The sequence below is a fragment of the Pongo pygmaeus genome, chromosome 1, assembly GCF_028885625.2.
Source record: "Pongo pygmaeus isolate AG05252 chromosome 1, NHGRI_mPonPyg2-v2.0_pri, whole genome shotgun sequence".
Taxonomy (NCBI): Eukaryota; Metazoa; Chordata; class Mammalia; order Primates; family Hominidae; genus Pongo; species Pongo pygmaeus.
Genome location: NC_072373.2, coordinates 181,101,199 through 181,115,797, shown reverse-complemented (window position 1 = coordinate 181,115,797; position 14,599 = coordinate 181,101,199). Strand labels below are relative to the sequence as shown.

The 14,599-nt window shown below is 36.9% G+C and overlaps 1 protein-coding gene and 1 long non-coding RNA gene across 3 annotated transcripts in view; both read right to left on the bottom strand.

Annotated features, from left to right (window-relative positions):
* The window catches only part of AGBL4 (AGBL carboxypeptidase 4), a 1,536,119-nt gene that overhangs the window by 879,009 nt on the left and 642,511 nt on the right, over positions 1-14,599 (bottom strand). The window lies entirely within an intron of this gene.
* Positions 1-14,599, bottom strand: part of LOC129036955 (uncharacterized) — a 96,931-nt gene that overhangs the window by 16,650 nt on the left and 65,682 nt on the right. The window lies entirely within an intron of this gene.

The window sequence follows — 14,599 nt, the reverse complement described above, 5'->3', positions numbered from 1 at the left end:
TTTATAAGAGCCCAACCACACTATTTAGAAAATACTGCTAAGGGCTATTAGAGAGGTATGAAAATATGCAGTTGGAGCACAGAGGAAGAAACTACTAGCCCTGGTTGGCTTGAGGCAGGGAAAAAAGCAAGTTCACAGAGGCGATTTCTGAGTTAAGTTTCAAAGGAGCGAGAGTATTGATAGGGAATTAAGAGGCAAATGTTCACTAAGTGCATAGAGCTGTGTGTCAGTGAAGACCTGAAGGCTTGAGAGTGCATTGTGATGTAGGGAGAAAGTTGATGTGGATACATCTATGACAGAAAATTCATTTACTTGATTACTCACAACAAAATTTGTTGAACACTTCGGTGTGCCAGACAATGTGCTAAGCTGAATAGGTGTTATGTGAAAGGCTCTAAATACCAAGCCAAAAAGTTGAAATTTTATTCTACAAACAATGGAAATAGAAGCATTTTAAGACAAAGGGGAATGAAATCAAATTTCCCTTTTGATCTGATTACGCTATTGCTGACTGGTCTATTTCCCCTGGATAAGACCTAGACACTGGGGATCAAAAGTGTCACTGACATTAAAAAAAAATTCTCTGAGAATGGCAGCTGAAATGGAGCAGACCTTCCTGGAGTATTTCATTTTGTGTCTTGCTTGTGCTGTGGCAACACGAAAGTATCAACCCTTCCCCATTGATTTTCTAGTGGCAGCAACAAAACTGCACTTTGAGGAGAATGACCTCTGGGTTGATTAAGATTTGAAAAATGTTGAATTTATGCTATAAATTCTGGCCCAAGCTGAAGAGGTGCTAATGTGATTGGAACTCATGCAGTAACTGTCAGAGGCAAGAGATCGATCTGAAATTCATGTTCAAAATCCTGCTTTACCCACTGGGCCTAATCCAGTTTTTAAAGCTGAGCAGCTTCTGTAAGAAACACAGGGTCAGACTGCTCCCACCCCACATCACTGTTGCTTCATATTTCAGACACATCATGAATGGTTAATATTTTAAAAGTTAAATGAGATGCAGATCCCCCCTCTTCTTCCAGAGAAAGAAAAAAGAAAGAAAAAAGTAAATGCTGAAAACATATTAAAAGTTTCTTAAATTGAGAATTTCCATGGCAAAGATATATTTGGTGCAAGCAATTCACTATATGTCAGCCTAACCTTCCCTCTGCTCCTGCATTGCTTAAAATTCACTAGGTATACCATTTTGTTTCAGAGATAAGTCCGCCTCAGCAGGGAGGATGGGCTGAGTCAATGAGCAGCTTCATTTATATCTGCAAACTCTGCTTTTCAATCCCCAGTTGATCCTGGACCCACAGCACAGAAAATCAAGTGTTTATTGTCATTCTGGTCTCTCTGCCTAATTCTTTACTTAAAAAAGAATAAAACTTCCTGAATCCTAGAAGAAAAATTAAGCCAAACCATCAATCTTGCTTGTTTTTTCAAACAATGCCCCTGTTCTAGAAGGATATGAAAAGAAAAAAAATGCTAGACACACCTAACTCTATAAGCTGAGCCATAATACAGACACATTTGCTATTACAGAGTGCTGATTGGCATGACCTTAATCCATCTCCTTTGGGGGACAAAAGTATGTTTTCATATGTTTGTGCTGAAATATGCACACACATTAAGGGGTCATTAATATGATTTGAACACTGATTATGTACTAGGCTGTGAGTAAAATGTGGTCTCATGGTACCCTAGGCTATCTTGATCAGGGCACTTACATACTGTAATATGATCATTTAGGTACAAGTATCAACTTGAAGAAAAAGGGCTTTTTAAAAAAAAATAATTTTAATTGGTTTAATGCCTGGAACATGGTAGGTATTAAATAAGTATTGAATGAATGAAAGAATGCATGAATGAGATTGAGAGAAGTACAAGAAGGTGAATATAAAAAGGGGAGAAAGGAAAAAATGAGCAGATAAAAGAAAGGGTATGACACATATCTTGGAAATAATGTTAAAATTTCGCCAAAACACTAGTGTGTGTGTGTGTGTGTGTGTGTGTGAGATATATATATACGTGTGTGTGTGTGTGTCTGTGTGTGTAGTGAACTGCACATGTGAGGGATCTAAGTTGCATGCTCCCTATGAGAATGTATTTGAATCATCTATCCTCACCCCCTCTGTCTGTGGAAAAATTGTCTTCCACAAAACCAGTCCCTGGTTCCAAAATGGTGGTTGGGGGTATATGTGTGTGTATATATATATAAAATCAGTGGTCCATATATCAGTGGTCCTCCCCAAGCATAATCTCATAAAACAGAGCATCCCCTTACCCTCTCAACTGGAAGAAGGTAGGAAGACACTCTGTCTATTCTCTCCTCATCTTAACTGGGTATTGAAGACCCAGTGTCTACATCAACCAAATTATCCAGTAACCAGAAAGTTATATAGCTGTCCTTGTGCTGCATTGGAGTTACTTTTTGAGGGATTATTGTTCTCCCATGCTAATCTTCACCTATCTTCCTCTGTCTCGCAGAGACTTAACTCCCAGATAGCAATACTGAAAGAAGGTAAGAGAGGACTATTGATACACAAAGCATCTTGGAATGTGTGTGCCCCACACTTCCTAAGGCAGAGGATAGATACTAGATGCAGGGAAATATGCAAACATCCCTGTAACATACATACTTCTAAGTACCAAAAAATAAAGACAGGTAGGCATTTGTGTATGAATGTGTGTGTGTGCGTGTGCACATTCATCTACATATGTGCATATGTGTATATGTTTGGAAAGTAGTGGAAGAAATGAAATAATCTGATGTCACCATATATAATCGAGCTAAAAAAGATTCTTCTAAACACTAGGAATTAGTGTGGGAACTGTACAGCATGATTTTTAATAGCAAAAATATGAAAAAAGAAATGACATTCAACATGTAAAATAAATAGTTCTGTGTTTATATGTTTGAGTATTTTGTACTCTGAGACCATTTAAGTGTAAAAATACTCAAGATATAATACTGTGTGAAAAAAGCAGAATATAAAATTATACAGCAAAATTTCAAAAGCTTTCATGTAAATCACTTCCTGATCCCACTCCTCTTCACTGTTGGCAAACTAACTATTTGAATTTTGCTCTAAAAGAAAAAAGCCCCAGACATTTCCTCTTTCTGCGCAGCTCCCGACATAAGATAGGGCTTCAATAAATAGTTGTTGAATGAATGAGAAAATGAGTAAATGCAGACATTCTCTAGGCCAGTGGTCCCCAACCTTTTTGGCATAAGGACCAGTTTCGTGGCAGACAATTTTTCTGCAGACAGTGGGGTGGGGATGGTTTCAGGGTGATTCAAGTAGATTCTCATAAGCAGTGTGCAACCTAGATCCCTCACATGCACAGTTCACAGTGGAGTTCACACTCCTATGAGGATCTAATGCCACTGCTGATCTGACAGGAGACAGAGCTCAGCTTTGCTCACTTGCACACTGCTCCCCTCCTGCTGTGTGGCTCAGTTCCTAACAGGCCACAAACCAGTACTGGTCCATGGCCTGGGAGTTGAGGAGGCTCTAGGCCTCTTGAAAAGAGAAGCACAATATAGAATGGCTTCTGTTAAAGGCCTCACTCCACCAAAAAAAAAAATCTTTCTCAGGGTCAGCTGCCCCATCTGCCCACAATGAAGATACCACAATGAAACTAGAGAAGAGAAACCACAAAAATAAGCATGCATGCACCTTTAGGTATGCATGTATCTTTAGGTGGTGTGGGTGAAGCAGGTGCTTTCTTCAATTATTTCCCTTCTCTGATCATTAGAAGTCAGGGAACAGCAGAAGTCAGACCCCTATAACTTGCAAGACCTTACTTTACTGTGCCAAGACCTTCTCTAATAACAACTCACAATAACACAATGATCCAGCTTTGAATAATATACAGGCAAAATTAGTAATCCAGAATTGAATCAAAAGAGTATTTAGGTAAAAAACAAAGGGGCTAAAACGACAAATTGGTAAAAAAGCAAACAAACAAACAATGACAGTAACATTCCTCTCATGTGTTTTTACCTTATTTCACCTTCTCCCTTATACTAGCTCCTTCTCATCAGCATTTAAGTATGCTTATGTCTCTCCAGTTTTCTCTAGCCAGCACACTAGCTCTCCCAACTTCCTTACAAATTTCGTTCATCCATTTATCTACACATACATCTAATAATTTATTTGTAAGCTTACTATGTGTCAAAAACAAGCTAGGTATATGGATAAAGTGAATAGATTAGAAAGCTTTCTACTCTACTGTAGCCTACTTTCTATTGAAGGAAACACAAACCAAGACAGACAAAACAAACAATATAAAAAGGCTACAAGTACTGTGCAGAAAATCTCATTAAAGTACTTTGTTTGTCTTGTATACTTTTAATACAATATGCTCAAAATGCCCCCAGATACCAAAACCTGCTCTTCCTCGTTTGTCTCCTGTGATGGTTAATTATATGTGTCAATTGACTAGGTTAAGAATTGCCCAGATGGCTAGTGAAACAGTATTTCTGACTGTCTGTGAGGATGTTTTCAGAAGAGATTAGCACTTGAATAAATAGACTGAGTAAAGAAGATCTGCCCTCAGCAATGTGGGCAGGCATCATCTATTTCATTAAGGACCCAAACAGAACAAAAAGACAAAGGAAGAGTCAGTCAGTCTCTCTCTCCCTCTCTCTCTCTCTCTCTCTCTCTCTCTTGCTCCTGATTTTCAGACCTGTGAACTCTAGGACTTACAGCAGCATTCAGCCCACCTCCCCAGAGGTTCTCAGACCTTCAGCCTTGGACTGAATTATACCACTGGTTTTTGTGGTTCTCTAGCTTGTAGACAGCACATGGTGGAACTTCTGGGCCTCCATACTCTTGTCACCCAATTCCCATACTAAATCTCCTCTTATATATTTATACATATCCTACTGGTTGTGTTTCACAGGAGAACCCTGACCAACACATTCCCTTTATCAGTAAATAGTGTAACTTGCCATCCATTAGTCAAAGCCAGAAATCTTCAAAACTATTTGACTGTTTCCACTCTAATTTTTGTGTGTACATAGGTGCATATATTTTTGGGTTACATGAGATATTTTGACACAGGCATGTACTGCAGAACAATCACCTCAGGATAAAAAGGGTGTCCATCATCTCAAGCACTTATCTTTTGTGTTACAAACAATCCAATTGTACTCTTTTAGTTATTTTTAAAATGTACAGTTATATTATTTCTGACTATAGTCAGCCTGTTGTACTAGCATATACTAGGTCTTATTCATTCTGATTTTTTTTTGTTTTCATTAACAATCCCCATTTCTCTGCCACTACCCTACTACCCTTCTTAGCCTCTGGTAACCATCCTTCTACTCTCTATGTCCATGAGTTTAATTATTGTAATTTTTAGCTCCTACTAATAAGTGAAAACATGTAAAGTTTGTCTTTCTGTGCCTGGCTTATTTCACTTAACAAAATGACCTCTGGAGCTCCATTCATGTTGTTGCAAATTAGAAGATTTCATTCTTTTTATGGCTGAATAGTACTCCATTGTATATGTATCACATTTTCTTTATCCATTCCTTTGTTTATGGGCATGTGGGTTGCTTCCAAATCTTAGCTAAGTGCTGCAATAAACATGGGAGGCAGAAACCTCTTTGATATACTGATTTCCTTTCTTTTGGGTATATTCCTAGGAATGAGGTTGCTGGATCGTATGATAACTATATTTTTTGTTTTTGGAGAAACCTCCAAATTGTTCTCCACAGTGGTTGTATTAATTTACATTCTCACCAAAAGTGTATGAGGGTTCCCTTTTCTCTACATCCTCACCAGCATTTGTTATTGCTTGTCTTGTGGATATAAGTCATTTCATCTGAGGTGAGGTGATATCTCATTGTAGTTTTTATCTGCATTTCTTTGATAATCAGCGGTGTTGAGCATCTTTTCATATAACTGTTTTCCACTTGTATGTCTTCTTTTCAGAAATGTCTATTCAGGTCTTCTGTCCATTTTTAATCACGTTATTAGCTTTTTCTTTCCTACAGAGTTGTTTGAGCTCCTTTTATATTCTGGTTATTAATCCCTTGTCAGATGGGTAGTTGAAAAATATCTTCTCTCATTATCTGGGTTATCTCTGCACTTTGTTTATTGTTTTCTTTGTTATACAGAAGGATTTTAACTTGGTGTGATCTCATTTGTCCATTTTTGCTTTGGTTGTCTGTGTCTGTGGGGAATTACTCAAGAAACTCTCCAGTCCAATGTCCTGGAGAGTTTACCCGATTTTTTCTTGTAGTAGTTTCATGATTTGAGGTCTTAGATTTAAGTCTTTAATCCATTTTGATTTGATTTTTGTATATGGTGAGACACAGGTCACCATATATGATGAGACTGGTGAGATATGGTGAGATTCTAGTTTCATTCTTCTGCATATGAATATCCACTTTCCCCCACACCACTTATTGAAGAGACTGTGTTTTCCCCAGTGTATGTTCTTGGCAACTTTGTCAAAAATGAATTAACCATAGGTATGTGGATTTGTTTCTGGGTTCTCTATTATGTTCCACTGGTCTATTACATTTGTTTTTATGCCAGTACCATGCTGTTTTGGTTACTGTAGCTCTGTTGCATAATCTGAAGTCAGGTAATGTGATTCCTCCAGTTTTGTTCTTTTTGCTGAGGATGGCTTTGTCTATTCTGGGTCTTTTCTGATCCATATAAATTTTAGGAATTTTTTTCTATTTCAGCGAAAAATGTCATTGGTATTTTGATAGGGATTGCATTGAATCTGTAGATTGCTTTGGATAGTATAAACATTTTAAAAATAGTGATCTTTCCAGTTCATAAACATGGAATATCTTTCCATTTTAGGGGTCTTCTTCAATTTCTTTCATCAGTGTTTTATAGTATTCTCTTTCACTTCTTTGGTTAACTACTAGGTGTTTAATTTTATTTGTGGCTATCATAAAAAAGATTACTTTTTTATTTCTTTTTCAGATTCTTCGCTGCTGGCACATGAAAATGTTACTGATTTTTGTATGTTAATTTTGTATCCTGCAACTTTATTGAATTTGTTGATGAGTCCTAATAGGTTTCTAGTGGAGTCTTTAGATTTTTTTCCAAATAAAATTGTATCATCTGCAAACAAGGATAATTTGACTTCTTCCTTTCCAGCCCTTTATTTCTTTCTCTTGTCTGATTTCTCTAGCTAGGAACTTTAATACTATGTTGGATAACAGTGGTGAAGTGGGCATCCTTATTGTGTTCCAGATGTAGAGGAAAAGCTTTCAGTCTTTTTCCCATTCAGTATACTAGCTATGGGTCTGTCATATACAGGTTTTACTATGTTCATGTATGTTCCTTTTATACCCAGTTTTTTGAGGGTTTCTTCAAGAGAGGATGTCGAATGTTATCAAATACTTTTTCAGCATTGTATTGGTCCATTCTCGCATTGCTATGAAGAAATACCCAAGACTGGGTAATTTATAAAGAAAAGAGGTTTAATTGACTCACGTTCCACATGGCTGGAGAGGTCTCAGGAAACTTAAACTCATGGCAGGAGGCACCTCTTCACAGGGCAGCAGGAGGGAGAATGAGTGTCATGCGAAGGGGGAAGCGCCTTATAAAACTATCAGATCTTGTGAGAACTCACTTAGTATCATGAGAACAGTATGGAAGAAACAACCTCTGTGATTCAATTGTCTCCACCTGGTCTCATCCTTAACACATGGGGATTATTATAATTCAAGATGAGATTTGGGTGGGAACACAGCCAAACCATATCACACATCAATTGAAAGAATCATATGGATTCTTCATTCCACTGGTATGATGTATCACATTAGTAGATTTGCACATGTTGAACCATCTTTGTATACCTGCGATAATTCCTACTTGCTCATGATGAATGAACAAGTATTAATTCAACAAATTTTTAAATGTTTTGTTGAATTTGGTTTGCTAGTATTTGGTTGAAAATTTTTGCATCAATCTTCATCAGTGATATTGGCCTATAGTTTTCCTTTTTGATGTATCTTTGTCTGGTTTTAGTATCAGGGTAATACTGGCCTCATTTAATGAGTTTGGAATTATTCCCTCCTCTATTTTTCAGAACAGATTGAGTAGGATTGGTATTGGTTCTGCTTTAAATGTTTGGTAGAATTCAACAATGAAACTATCAGGTCATGGGCTTTTCTTTGCTGGGAGAGTTTTTACTATGGCTTTGATTTCATTACTTATTATTGATCTATACAGGTTTTGGATTTCTTCAAGTTTCAATACTTATAGGTTTTGTGTCTAGGAATTTATTCATTTCTTCTATATTTTCTAATTTATTAGCATATAGTTGCACATAGTAGCCACCAGTGATCCTTTAAATTTATGTTATCAGTTGTAATGTCTCTTTTATCATCTCTGATTTTATTTACTTGGGTTTTCTTTCTTCTTTTTAAGTTAGTCTAGCTAAAGGCTTGTCAATTTTGTTTTTCTTTTCAAAAAACCAACTTTTTGTTTTATTGACTTTTTGGGTTGTTTTCTTTATTTCAAATTCATTTATTTCTGCTCTGATGCTTGTTATTCCTTTTCTTTTAATAATGTTGGCTTTGGTTTGTTCTTGATTTTCTAGTTATTTAAGATGCATTGTTAGGTTGCTTGTTTGGAATATTTCTTCCCTTTTGATGTAGGCATGTATAAACTTTCCACTTCACACAGCTTTTGCTGTATCCCCTAAGTTGGTATCCCCTAAGTTTTGGTATACTGTGTTTCCATTATCATTTCTTGAAATAAATTTTTCTATTTTATTCTTAATTTATTCATTGTCCAGTGCTCATTCAGGAGTATATTGTTTAATTTCAATGTGTTTGTGTATTTTCCAAAATTCCTCGTTATTGATTTGTAGTTGTATTCCACTGTGGTCAGAGAAGATGCTTGATATTATTTCAATATTTTGAATGCTTCTTTTTTTTTTTTTTTTTTGAGATGGAGTTTTGCTCTTGTTGCCCAGGCTGGAGTGCAATGGCACCATCTCGGCTCACTGTAATCTCCGCCTCCTGGGTTCAAGTGATTCTCCTGCCTCAGCCTCCTGAGTAGCTGGGATTACAGACATGCGTCACCACATCCAGCTGATTTTGTATTTTTAGTAGAGGCAGAGTTTCTCCATGTTGGTCAGACTGCTCACGAACTCCTGACTTCAGGTGATCTGCCCGCCTTGGCCTCCCAAAGTGCTGGGATCACAGGCATGAGCCACTGCACCCAGCCATCAAATTTTGAATGTTTTAAGACTTGTTTTGTGAGCTAACATATGGTCTATCCTTGAGAATGATGCATGTGCTGAGGAAAGGAATGTGTATTCTGCCATCATTAAATGAAATGCTTCATAAATATCTACTGGTTCCATTTGGTCTATAGAGGATATTAAGTACGATTTTGTTGATTTGCTGTCTGGGTGATCTGTCCAATGCTGAAAGTGGAATGTTGAAGTCTCCAGCTATATTGTATTGGAAAAAATCTTTCTTTAGCTCTAATAGTATTTGCTTTATATAGGTGAGTGTTGCAGTGTTGGGTGTATATATGTTTATAATTGTTACATTCTCTTGCTGAGTTGATTCCTTTATCATAATATAATGACCTTCTTTGTCGCCTCTTATCTTTTTTTCTTGAAATCTATTTTGTCTGATACATGTATAACAATTCCTCCTCTTTTTTGGCATGGAATATCTTTTCCATCACTTTATTTTTAGTCTATGTGTGTCTTTATAGGCAAAATGTGTTTCTTGTAGGCAATAGATCATTGGGTCTTTTTTCAGCTCCAGAATTTTTGCTTGATTCTTTTTAATTATTTTAATCTCTCTGTTAAATTTATCTGTTAGAATTCTAAATTCCTTCTCTGTTATCTTGGATTTCTTTTAGTTTCCTCAAAACAGCTATTTGAATTTTCTGTCTGAAAGGTCACATATCTTTCTTTCTCCAGGATTTGTCCCCAGTGACTTATTTAGTTCATTTGGTAAGGTCATGTTTTCCAGGATTATCTTTATGTTTATAGATGTTCTTCAGTGTCTGGGCATTGAAGAGTTTGGTATTTATTGCAGTGTTCTCAGTCTAGGCTCTTTTGTATCCAAAATTCTTCAATATCATATAACCCAGATTCTTTATCATTGCTTCAAGGGCCTGCTTGATTTATTTCTTGCTTATCTTTCTATTCCTCCTACTTTCAATTTCTCACCTCTACTTTCTACCCCTATTTTAAGGGCCAACTCCAACAAACTTACTTTATTCTTTCAAAAGTGTCATGCTTTCTGTCTTCTGATAGATCTTTCAGATAATCACCCTCTTCTATCTGAGTCACTCTCCCCTGTCTCCCTCCCATTTATCTGAGTAACTTCCTTTAGTTTTCAGGTTAAAATTTAAAAATCATTTCTTGCAGAAAGCTTTGCCTTACCACCTCCATTCCTGAGTTAGGGCTCTCATATGTAATTTAACAGCATCCTTGTTATGACCTAAATGCTTCTGGCCACCCCCCATTCATACATTAAAGCCCCAACCCCTAGTGATGCTGTACTTAGAGATACAGTCTCAGAGGAAATAATTAAGATTAAATGAGGTAATAAAGGTGGGCTCCTGATCTAAAAAGATTAGTGTCCTTATAGGAAAATACACCAGAAAGCTTTCTCTCTGAGAACACACACACAGGAAAGACCACATGAGAACATAGCAAGAAGGCAGCCATCTGTAAGTCAGAAAGAGAACCCTCACTAGAAGCCAAATTTGCCACTATCTTGATCATGGACTCCTAGCTTCTGGAACTGTGAGAACATAAATTTCTGTTCTTTAAGCCATCCAGTCATCCAGTGTGGTGTTTTGTGGGAGCAGCCAGAGCAGACAGATACATCACTGTACTTTCTCTGTCATAGCATTTATAATAAGGTGCTGTGATTATCTATTTATTCCTATGTAGGCCCCATTACACTATATGATCCTTAAGGGTAGTGGAACCTACGTATTTTTTATTATTTTTGCTTTTCCAAAGTCTACCACAATTTTGTTTGTTTAATTAACTGAGTGTTTACAAAATTATGAATTCTTTATGCCATGGTTTAATATGGCAGATTTTTAATATGATTTTAATAATTTTTGTCAAGTTCTAGTAATTTCGTCATAACAAATAAAACAAAATCTAATTAACAAGAATTAGGAAAAATATTTTAGCTGAATTAAAAATTGGAAAAAGTTATATATTCAACTGCTTATTTTTTTGAGCAAGACTTTTCAATTGAATCATGTAGAACCAGAGAGTTACTGAATTTCATATGCTGCTAGGATTTCCTATGCAATGTATCAGTGGCTCCTGCCACAGGAGTTTTCTTCAAACCACTGTGTGACTGAATGCACTATTTATCTTTAGCCTTCAGTTTCCCCTGGGTGCTTGGGAATGCTCAACATCCCTTTTGTGAGTATTTAATCAACTTTTGCCTATCCTCTCAATGTCTACTTCAAATTGTCATTAGTATTCCCAAGTCACCCTCACCTCCATACTCACCCTTCTCCAAATTCAGAACCTCAGTATCCTACTTCACAGAGAGGCTCAGTCACCTCATATCTCATTCAGAGAGGCTCAGTCACCTCATATTTCCTCTTTTCATATTTAACTGCATTAGTACCCATTCTCACTGGCTCTCCATTATTCAAGAGAAACATTTCTCTAGTTCTGTCTAAGGCCAATTACAGAAGTGGATGAGATTTAATTTACCCTGTTCTATTAGTATGACTTCATTCTAACTGTGTGGCTCTTTACAAGTTATTACCTTTTTTACATTCTATTCTTTCATCTACAAAATGGGGATGATAATAATATACATGTATTCCATGGGCTCATGATGAGTATTCAATATGATAATGTATGCAAATTATTGAACCATGGTGCCTAGTACATAGCGAGAGCTCAAAAAACCATGCTGCCACTGCTGCTGCTCCCCATGCCATTCCCTCCAGCTTCCTAGAGGGCTTTGCCTAAACAGTTATCCTTTTACCACCATCTTCCTTTTCTTCCCTTTGATGAGGTATACCTTGGAGACACAAGGAGATTCTCTATCTAAAACTTGCCAAAATTCAAATGTGAGTGACAGATTTTGGCCTCAGATCTATGTTTTTATCAGGGCAACCTCTGAATATCATGGGTGTGTGGAAGTAACAGTAAAAAACAAGATGTTTGCCAAATATTTCCTATGTTTCTGTCAGAATGCATCAGTATACGATGCCATTTGTATGGGAGTAGAGAAAACACTCTCCAACTCAATGTCATAATATCTGCACCTTTGGAAGAATCCTATTGGAAGAAGAAAGGAGACTCAGTTTAGGAAGTGCTTATTGATATGTTAAGCAAAGCCATTAGCTGTATAATTAGCCCTTACAACAACCACTATCCTTCAATTCTAGTCTCCGCTGCCCAAACAATCTTAACATAGCAGCAATGTATTCCCTAAAATGGGTCAGTGCAACTTTCCAAGAGGGAACTGTCTCACAGAAAGCATCCATGGTAAGCACTCTGGAAGAATGAGTTTAAATACCTAAAACCTATTAAAATGCTAACAAATTGTTGCGAGCAGACTGCCCCAGAGATTTGATTATTTTGTGGTGACTCTTAAAATATGTCTTTCCTAATAGGATTCAAATTCCACTGGTAATAGAAAAAGAGCCCTCAATAAAAATTTAAATCTTCTACTCCAATTATCCCATTTAAAACAAATGCAACATTTGGTATGATACTTATTTCATCAAAACCAGTAATCTTACCTACAAATGTGGTATAAAACAAAAGTCAACATGCAGATGGATACTTTTATTCATGAAGATGTTCGTTGAAGCATTATTTATAACAAAGAAAATTGGCAGCAATTTAAATTACCAAGCAAAGGGTACCTAAAATACTATATAAATATATGATAATGTAGTTTTTATATATTTTAGTAGTATGATAAATGTTTATACAATAATATGTGATAACCCAGTATAAAAAATGGTACAGGTAATATAAGCTCAACTATACAAATGTGGTTTTAAAGACTGGAATAAAGATGTCAAAATAGTAGTGAAAAACTCTCTGTGGTAAAAGTATGTGATTATTTTTCTTAATCTGGCATTTTTTTCTGTATTTTATTCAATATGATGTGTATATATAAAATAAATGCAGGCCAGGAGCGGTGGCTCATGCCTGTAATCCCAGCACTTTGGGAGGCCGAGGTGGGCGGATCACGAGGTCAGGAAATCGAGACCATCCTGGCTAACACGGTGAAACCCCGTCTGTACTAAAAATACAAAAAATTAGCCAGGCGTGGTGGCGGGCGCCTGTAGTCCCAGCTACTGGGTAGGCTGAGGCAGGAGAATGGTGTGAACCCGGGAGGCGGAGCTTACAGTAAGCCGAGATCACGCCACTGCATTCCAGCCAGGGCGACAGAGCAAGACTCCGTCTCCAAAAAAAAAAAAAATGGACAAAATTTTTTCTTTTTACCTATTGTAACAGTTAATTTTATGTATCAAAATGGAGGGTATTTTTGGATAAAATTGACATCTAAGTCAATAAACATTAAGTAAGCAGATTGTCCTGTATAATGTGGGTTAGCATCATCCAATCAAGTTAAAGGCCTGAATAGAACAAAAACAAAAGAAAGCAAAAACAAAAACATCAACCTCTCCTGCCAAGAGGGCATTTTTTAGCAGACTGCCTGTGGCTTTCATCTACACCACTGGCTCTTCTGGGTTTCTAGGCCATGGGCCTTCAAACTGGAACTGAGCCATTGGCTCTCCTGGGTTTCTGGACTGCCAAGTCACAGTGCAGATTTTAGACTTAGCAGCCTCCGTCATCACGTGAGCCAATTCCTCATAATAAATCTCTTTCTATATATTTACACACTCAGTTGGCTCTGTTTCTTTGATAACCTTGACTAATAGCTATACAGATGTTCACAGGTGGTAAGAAAGACAGTATTACTTCTGAGATGATACACTTCCAAAGCAAAGTAGAACTCTCTCACAAAGGAAACAAATGATCTTAGTTGTTCTATGTCTTGAAAAAAAGAGGAACACTTTTTAATGAAATCAGAAAGAATAGGAACTTTGGAAAAAATATGAATACTCAAATAATTTTAGTCAAGATGAATTCAGTTCCAAGAACCTGAAAGATCCTAACTGCCTTGAAAGTGATTTATGAGGCATATCTGAAAGAGGAGCTTGATAGTCAGAACACATCAAAATGAAAATATCTCTATGATGTGTGTTCCTAATAACCCAGGTCCGTATTTAAATATAGTCAACAAATATCCAGTTGCAAATGTCCAGCCTTTACTGAGAAATTCCCTCAGTCTACAGTTGGCTCACCCTGCTCCCAGGTTACAGAATTCTGAGGTCACATTCCAAGCTCAGACACCCCATTTAGACAATTGGCTTATTTTTCGCTTACCAGACTCTGGCTCTCTACTCTGTGCTCCAGTTTTGTGATTCTACTCCTTTGCCTGAATTCAGGGTTACAGCAACCTCAGGTAAGAGATTGCTTCCTGTAACTCCTGTCCTAGACCCCAGAGACTCTAGAACTCTCACACAAGTAGAGAAAGTTGTGGACAATAGAATAACAATTCATGAACCAAAATACTGAG